The following is a 9,294-nucleotide window of genomic DNA, read 5'->3' on the forward strand; positions in this document are numbered from 1 at the left end:
GGCACTGCCGAAAGCGTCCCAGTGTTTGAAAATTACACCTGGACAAGTTCAGGATATCTCAGCGGGGGCACCTCTTGCAGGGGGGATGGCGTCCAACATATGAAAATAGTGTGTGCACGCCGGGTACCCCCGACTTGTGCGCTGCATAACAGGTGTTCACTCGATGGGTTTTATTTTGAGAAGTTCTCAAGCTGATTTAAGGGGTCACATGACTCAAAGGCATTTGTTTGGGACACTTTGAAAACCTTTATTAAGGTCTGTGATCGTGTTCTGTTTTTATCAGAGCTCTGAGGTGTTCTGACTCGAGGAGCTCCCGCCAAAAACAGAGAAATGTGAAACGGACTTCACTTCATGTGTTTCACCGTGAATGTGGCCAAGCATCAAGGGGTAACTGAGATTGCTGGGCCGCCCCCCTCGTTTAAGCGCTACAAAGGTGACCCCCCTCCTGGCACGTCCTCTTCCCTGGGATCGGAGGGGTTAATCCTCCCCCTCACTCTCCCCCCTCCCCCGATGGACCAGTCTTATTATTGCATCAGATCACCTACATTGCACGTGAGAAGATTAGTGTGAGGACATAGAGAGCACCCCGGAAGAGCGACCTCTGACCCTGGTTCTCAGGCAGGTCGCTCCCCTCACCGCCTCACAGCCTCCAGCGTGACCGCTCTCGCTCCTGTGCCCTGTGCTCCTGTGCCCTGACTGCCTTTTCCCGCCTCCAGTGACCTAGCGCCAGCGCCCTCTTCGTTGTGCCCGAGTGCCTGTGTCCGCTCTTTCTTCTGTACCCCGAGTGCCTGTGCCCCTGGTATTGTTCCACTGTATTGTATTGTTTTTACCTTTTTTGCCCTTACCGTGTTCTTCTCTCTTCCAGCCTCGTCGCGTCACCCCATCGCCGCCCGTTCGTTTCCCGCCGCTACACTCCGGTAGCTCCGCACCCTTGCTCCCCATTGGCCGCCCCGCTCCCACCTCCCAGCTGCTCCTCCCTCCCTCTTCCCCTCAAATGGAGGCCGCGCAGCGGGCGTGCCGAAGGCGCGCCAAAGGCAAGCCCGTCTGCGCCCGTCCGCGCCTGGACCGCGCCCAGCGCCAGACCCCCTGGCCCCCACCGCTGCGAGCCTACACGCCGGACCTACGAAGCCGCCACCCTCATCGCACTCAACACCGGCCGGATCCCCGGGTGCTGCCGTGCCGCCCCAAGACGCACCCACGGACCCTTCACCTGCCAATCCTGCAAGTTCTCCTGCATCCAGACCCGCACCGCGCCCGCCAAACCAAGCACCAACAGCAACCACCTGAAGTGCATCCTGCTTAACACCCGCTCCATCCACAGACACGCCGTGGAACTCTGGAACCTGCTTGACACCACATCTCCAGACGTCGCCTTCCTCACTGAAACCTGGATGAACGCCTCCTCAGCGCCCGACATCGCCATCGCCATCCCGGACGGATACAAGATCACCCGGAGGGACCGCATCAACCAGACAGGAGGAGGCATCGCCATTGTCCACAAGAACACCATCCGCATCACGACCAACTCCGACGACACCCTCACAGCTGCCGAACATCTCCACTTCCAGATTCACACCGACCCCAAGACCACACTCAGAGGCACCCTCATCTATAGACCCCCAGGACCCCGCACACAATTCAGCGAAGACATCACAGACTTCATCAGCCCTCACGCCCTCTCCTCCGCCGACTACATCCTCCTAGGGGACCTCAACTTCCACCTGGAGAACAACAATGACAACACCACCACCACCCTGCTGGACAACCTCGCCAACCTCGGACTCAAGCAACTGGTGAACACCCCCACCCACTACGCCGGACACACGCTTGACCCAGTCTTCTCCTCCAGCAAGTACATCTCCTTCAGCCACTCCACCGGACTCCACTGGACAGACCACAGCTGCGTCCACTTCAGCTTCAGAAAAACCACGACTCACCACCACCCACAACAGGCTCCCCGCAGGAGCTGGAACAAGATCACCACCGACCAGCTCTCCACATCACTGAGCCAGAACCCTCCCACCAGCTCAGCGGACCCCAACCAAGCAGCCAACAACCTTACACAGTGGATCACCAACTGCGCTGACAACCTTGCACCTCTGAAAACCCATCCCATCAGGCCCAACAGCAAGAAAGCCTCCTGGTTCAACAACGACCTCAAGAACTCCAAGAAGAACTGCCGCACCCTCGAGAGAGCCTGGCGAAAAAACCCGACTACAGACAACATGACCGCCCTCAAGTACGCGTCCCGTAAACACCACCAGCTGATCCACACCACCAGGAAGACAGCATTCAAAGAACGACTAGACAACAACGCACACAACAGCAAGGAACTCTTCAGCATCGTCAAAGAGCTCTCCAACCCCAGCGCCGGTAACAACGACATCACCCCCTCACAAGACCTCTGCGACTCACTCGCCTCGTTCTTTCACCGCAAGATCGCCGACATACACAACAGCTTCGGCGCACAGACCACGCACCCAACCACCAAACAGACGCCCCCCAACACCACCCTCCGCGCCTGGACCCCGGTCAGCACCGAAGACACCATCCATACGATGAACACTATCCATTCCGGATCACCAACCGACCCATGCCCCAACCATGTCTTCAACAATGCCGACTCCGTCATCGCACCCCATCTCTGGGACATCATCAATTGCTCCTTCAACACCGCCACCTACCCGGAGAGCTGGAAGCATGCCGAACTCAGCGCCCTCCTGAAGAAACCATCAGCAGACCCCACCGACCTCAAGAACTACCGCCCCATCTCGCTCCTCCCGTTTTCCTGCCAAAGTCATCGAGAAGACCGTCAACAGACAGCTGGCCGCCTTCCTCGAGACTAATGGATCCCTCGACCACTCACAGTCCGGCTTCCGAGCCAACCACAGCACCGAGACCGCCCTCATCGCAGCCACTGACGACATCCGAGCCCTGCTCGACAATGGGGAAACAGCGGCCCTCATCCTCCTGGACCTCTCCGCAGCGTTCGACACGGTCTGCCACCGCACCCTAGTGCAGCGCCTCAGCAACATCGGAATTCAAGAGAAGGCTCTAGAGTGGATCATCTCGTTCCTCACCGGAAGAACCCAGAGAGTCCGCCTCCCCCCGTTCAGATCCGAGGCCACCGAAGTCATCTGCGGCGTACCACAAGGATCTTCACTCAGCCCCACCCTCTTCAACGTCTACATGAGCCCCCTCGCAGCCATCGCACGCCATCACAACCTCAACATCATCTCCTACGCCGACGACACCCAGCTGATCCTCTCCCTCACCAACGACCCAGCCACCACCAGAACCAACCTGCACGAAGGGATGAAAGACGTAGCCGAGTGGATGATGAACAGCCGCCTGAAACTAAACTCAGACAAGATGGAAGTCCTCATCCTTGGATCATCACCCTCTGCCTGGGACGACTCCTGGTGGCCCCCTGCCCTGGGCAGCGCACCCAAACCAACGGACCACGCACGCAACCTGGGCTTCATCCTGGACTCCTCCCTCTCGATGACCAGACAAGTCAACGCCGTCTCTTCATCATGCTTCAACATCTTACGCATGCTCCGAAAGATCTTCTGATGGATCCCCACCGAAACCAGGAAGACGGTCACCCAGGCACTCGTCACCAGCCGACTGGACTACGGTAACACCCTCTACACCGGAACCACGGTCAAACTACAGAAAAGACTCCAACGCATCCAGAACGCCTCCGCACGCCTCATCCTTGACATCCCCCGACACAGCCACATCTCCGGACACCTGAGAGACTTGCACTGGCTCCCCGTCAGCAAGAGAATCACGTTCCGCCTCCTCACCCACGCACACAAGGCCCTCCACGACCTGGGCCCCAGGTACCTCAACAACCGCCTGACCTTCTACACTCCCACCCGCCAGCTACGATCGACCAGCCACGCCCTCGCCGCCGTGCCACGCATTAGAAAAGCCACCATGGGAGGAAGATCCTTCTCCTACCTGGCAGCCAAGACTTGGAACTCCCTCCCCATCCACCTCCGTCTGACCCACGACCACCTCTCCTTCAGGAAGCAACTCAAGACCTGGCTGTTTGAGCAGTAGCGGTCCCCCCTCCCCCCCAGCACCTTGAGACCCTCCGGGTGAGTAGCGCGCTATACACATTTTTTTTTGATTGATTGATAGCACCAGTGTCACCCCTTTTCAACCGAAGGCTATATGAGTTCATGGGGGCCCGTCCCTTGTGTGACGTCACTGGTTGGCAAGGCCCCTCCTCGCTAACTTCTGAGCCCGGCCCCCCGGTGGGAAAAGAATGATCTTATAAAAAGTCATCATTTGTAAAGAAGTGTTCTGCATGCGCGTGACCCGTGGGGCTAGATTACTCCTGCCTGCGCGTGCCGCAAGCGTCGAGGAGAGGGCAGGCATAAAATGTATAGGTAAAACACTGCTTCACCCTCATTAATGCTGCATCCCTTTAATTACCAGGGCCAGCTGTGGGTTGTGCTCAGCAGCGCACCTTCTACTGCGCTCCCGTGTAAGTGAACATGTGTGTGTGCATGTTAAGGATAGACACGTGTGTGCATGTTAAGGATAGACACGTGTGTGCATGTTAAGGATAGGCACGTGTGTGCATGTTAAGGAGCAGCCGCTGGGGCGCAGCGGATAGACACGTGTGTGCATGTTAAGGAGCAGCGGCTGGGGTGCAGCGGATAGACACGTTTGTGCATGTTAAGGAGCAGCGGCTGGGGCGCTGCGGTAGACACGTGTGTGCATGCTGGATAGACACGTGTGTGTATGTTAAGGAGCAGCGGCTGGGGCGCTGCGGATAGACACGTTTGTGCATGTTAAGGAGCAGCGGCTGGGGCGCTGCGGTAGACACGTGTGTGCATGTTAAGGATAGACACGTGTGTGCATGTTGGATAGACACGTGTGTGCATGTTAAGGGGCAGCGGCTAGGGCGCTGCGGATAGACACGTGTGTGCATGTTAAGGAGCAGCGCTCATGTGTGCATGTTAAGGGGCAGTGGCTGGGGCGCAGCGGATAGACACGTGTGTGTATGCTAAGGATAGACACGTGTGTGCATGTTGGATAGACACATGTGTGCATGTTAAGGGGCAGTGGCTGGGGCGCAGCGGATAGACACATGTGTGCATGTTAAGGATAGACACATGTGTGCATGTTGGATAGACACGTGTGTGCATGTTAAGGGGCAGCGGCTAGGGCGCTGCGGATAGACACGTGTGTGCATGTTAAGGAGCAGCGCTCATGTGTGCATGTTAAGGGGCAGCGGCTGGGGCGCAGCGGATAGACATGTGTGTACATGTTAAGGATAGACACGTGTGTGCATGTTAAGGAGCAGCGCTCATGTGTGCATGTTAAGGGGCAGTGGCTGGGGCGCAGCGGATAGACACGTGTGTGCATGTTAAGGAGCAACGGCGCTGTAGATAGACGTGTGTGCATGTTAAGGGGCAGCGGCTGGGGCGCTGCGGATAGACACGTGTGTGCATGTTAAGGGGCAGCGGCTGGGGCGCTGGGATAGACACGTGTGTGCATGTTAAGGAGCAGCAGCGCTGTAGATAGACGTGTGTGCATGTTAAGGGGCAGCGGCTGGGGCGCTGGGATAGACACGTGTGTGCATGTTAAGGATAGACACGTGTGTGCATGTTAAGGAGCAGGGGCGCTGCTTCCAGTGTGCACTGCACACACCGGGGCGCGGGGCTCTTGTGGGTGACTAAGTGTGGGAAGGAGCGGTCTGTGGACACAGCAGAGCTCATATCCTGCAGGTCCTGTTCTCTGCCTCCTCCCCGCTGACGCAAGCCTCTCTGCCTGTGTCCTTGCTCACTCTCCGCCAGGAGGAAAACAAGGACACTGATTCCACTCACGGGTGAGCTCCCTTGTGATGTAATACTGTGTCCTATATATCAACAGCTGGCTCCATAGCTCAGGGGTTAGAGCACTGGTCTTGTAAACCAGGGGTCGTGAGTTCAAATCTCACTGGAGCCTTTATGTTTTTTTTCCACTGGGCATTATTTTTGGGAGGCAAGGTTATCCATTTGCTGAGTTTAACACAAACCATTACAAAAAAATTCAATCTCATCTGTTAACATTTAAAATAAAGTATTCCTGGAAAGATGTGTTTCAACTTGACGTCTGCGAAGGGAAGTCATTGTTTTCTCGATCAAAGTCTGATTTGCTAGAACATCTTTGGGACATTGGAAAGCTGAACTATAGTGTATTCCGCCCATTTATTACAATTGGCTTGTAACTCACATTTGCTTGTTTTCTTAGTACTGTCTTTACTTGTTTTATGCTGTCTTGTTAGTCTATCTTGTGGAGCCTAGCCTGTTTCCTAAAGACATCTTGGTGACATTCAGAAAGCTGACCTAGCAACGCTTTGTTGTTTATAACACATTTGCTTGTTCTCTATTTGTTGACTTCATTAGTTTTAGGCTGTCCAGTTGAGTCTGTTCATCACGTGCTCGCTTTCTATAAACAGCCCTTTAAATGTTCTTACCATATCACATTTGCTGTGCCTTCAAAGACAGAGGTCAAATGTTAGGCATTGTCTTCTGAAGGAGTTTGGTATTTACTTTTCTTTGTCTGACTTCAAAGTGAGCTGTCTGGGTGTGTGAAAACTGGGTGGCTTTTTTCCTCTCTGATTCTTTGTAGGGTTTTTTCTTCTTTTTCATTTGCTCTCTCTGCCTCTGTCACAGCTTCTGGGTTTGGCTAGCGCAATGACATCTTTCGGTACAAATTTATTTTACTTGCTTGCCATCACCTTCTTTCTAGCACACAACAACATTAACATCTCTGTAAATGAACTATGCAATATTTTCAGAATATATCAGAATTAGTAAAGCATAAATGAAGCACACTTTTCTATAATACTAAAGTGTGCATCAAACAAATATTTTAATACAATCAAAACACTACGTGATGCTACTTCCACACATTATTATTCGTGTGTGGTATAGCTTTATCAGTGAAACAATATGCCTGTGTAAATGTGATGGTCATTTCAAGTGAAAATGTTTTGTCAGTAATGGCAGTGCAGTACCACACCATTCAAACTCCACTTTATTCTACAACACTTTCCTTTCCTTTCTCCTTTCCTTTTCTTTCCTTTCCTCACCCTTTCCCTTTCTTTCCTTTCTTTTGGTTTCCTTGTTCCTTGTTCGTTTCCTTTCTTTTGGTTTCCTTCCTTTTTTATTTCTTTCTTTCTTTTTGTTTTCATTTAATCTTTCTTTTGCTTTCCTCTCTTCTTTCTTTCTGTCACTTTTCTTCATTCTTCTTTTTGCTTTCCTTCTTTCTTTCTTTTACTATCCTTCTTTCTTTCCCTGTTTGCTTTTCTTTTTCATTCCTGTGTTTTCTTAGCTTTTTTCTTTCCTTCTTTAGTGCACTTTCCTTCTTTCCTTCTCTTTCCTACTCTTTCGCTTTCCTTCGCTTTCTGGTCCTTCTCTTTTCCTTTCCTTTCCTTTCCTTTGCTTTCCTTTTCTTTCTTTTCCCTGGGTTGAGCCTGCGAGTGCATGCGCTAGCGCATACGTCTTGCTTGCAAGACTCTTTTGTTTACAAAAAAGGGGTTGGAGACCGAACCTTGTTTACCATTTGTTGGCATCAGTGCCCTTTTTTAATTGACAAGCTCCCTGGAAACTTCACATCTGTTCCTAACAATGGAGCAGGATCCAAGCACAGATTAATTCAACTTAATATGTGATCATCCACTGCTCTCTCCATGATTGAGGTGGTATTTTGTTGTTTTTATTAACTTTTAGTGCTATGCAAACAGAAGGCATCTGACTGGCAAAAATGTACCTAGCAGGACCCACAAAATTGCAAAGATATATTTTCTGAAGTTAACTTTCTTTTATTTTGCCAAGTCTGTTTTTCTCACTTTGCTCTCATGTTTTCCTTTGTTTTTGCTTGTGGGAGCTGTTCTTGAAAGATCATGATTATCTTGTTCTAAATATTGCAAAGCAACATTGTTTATGTGTAATTTATGAAATTATACCTTAACACATAATTGCGCAGTATACCCCAGTTTACCCCATTCAAATCCACGCCACTCCAATCCACCCACCTCACCCCATGGCAATCTACCCCATTCAGTCTAATCCACCACATACCAATCCAATCCAAACCACTCACTCCAATCCAACCCACTCCAATCCACCACACTCCAGTCCTCACAATTTAACCCAATCCAATCTTCCCCTCTAGAATTTGCCCTATTCCAATCTGCCCCACTTCAATTAAAAACAATCTACCCCACTCCAATCCAAAACAATCTGCCTCACTTCAACCTTCCCCACGTCAGTCTGCTCCACTCCAATCAAAAACAACCTTCCTCACTCCGCTATGCCTCACTCCAGCCTGCCCCACTCCAATGTGGCCCACTCCAATCCAAAACAATCCGATCCACTCCAGTCTGCCCACTCAAGTCCAAGACAATCTGCCCCACTCCAATCTGCCCCACCCCAGTCCTAACCAATCTGTCCCACTCCAATCTGCCCCACTCCAATCCAAAACAATCTGCTGTACTCCAATTCAAAACAATCTGTCCCACTCCAATCCACCCACTCCCCTCTGCCTCACACCAATCCACAACAATCTGCCCCACCCCAATCTTCCCCACTTTAATCCACCCAGCTCCAATCTGACCCACTCCAGTCCAGAACAACCAGCCCCACTTCAATCCATCCCACTCCAATCTGCCCCACTGCAATCTTCTCCACATAAATCTGCCCCACTCAAATCTGCCCACTCCAATCTTTCCCAGCCCAATCAAAAACAATCTACCCCAATCCAGTCTGCCCACTCCAATCTGCCTCAATCCAGTCTGCCCCACTCCAACATGCCCACTGCAATCTGCCCTGATTCAATCCAATCCTCCTCCCCCAATCCGCCCACTCTATCCCAATTCACCCTACTCCAATCCACCACAACCCAAACCGCTCCCAGTCCAATCCACCCCACACCAATCCAACCCAGTGCAGTCTACCCCACTCCAATCCAATCTACCTCACCAAGCCCACCTCACTGCAATTCAATCCACCCCACTCCACCCCTATCTATCCCACTCCAATCCATCACAATCCACCCCACTCCAATCCAATCTACTTCACCAAGCCCACCCCACTCCAACCCACCCTAATCTATCCCACTCCAATCCATCACAATCAACCCCACTCCAATCCAAAACAATCTGCCCCACTACAATTTTCCCCACTCCAATCCAAAACAATATGCCCCACTCCAATCCAAAACAACCTGCCCACTCCAATCCAAAACAATCTGCCCCAATCCAATCTGCCCCACTCCACTCCAAAA

At 52.0% G+C, this 9,294-nt stretch overlaps 1 non-coding gene across 1 annotated transcript; it reads left to right on the top strand.

Moving 5' to 3' along the window:
• Positions 1-5,897: 5,897 nt before the first annotated feature.
• Positions 5,898-5,970, top strand: TRNAT-UGU (transfer RNA threonine (anticodon UGU)). The gene has a single exon. It is a non-coding gene; the product is annotated as a tRNA-Thr (tRNA).
• Positions 5,971-9,294: the final 3,324 nt, after the last annotated feature.

Source organism: Pleurodeles waltl, unplaced genomic scaffold (genome assembly GCF_031143425.1).
Source record: "Pleurodeles waltl isolate 20211129_DDA unplaced genomic scaffold, aPleWal1.hap1.20221129 scaffold_39, whole genome shotgun sequence".
Lineage (NCBI taxonomy): Eukaryota > Metazoa > Chordata > Amphibia > Caudata > Salamandridae > Pleurodeles > Pleurodeles waltl.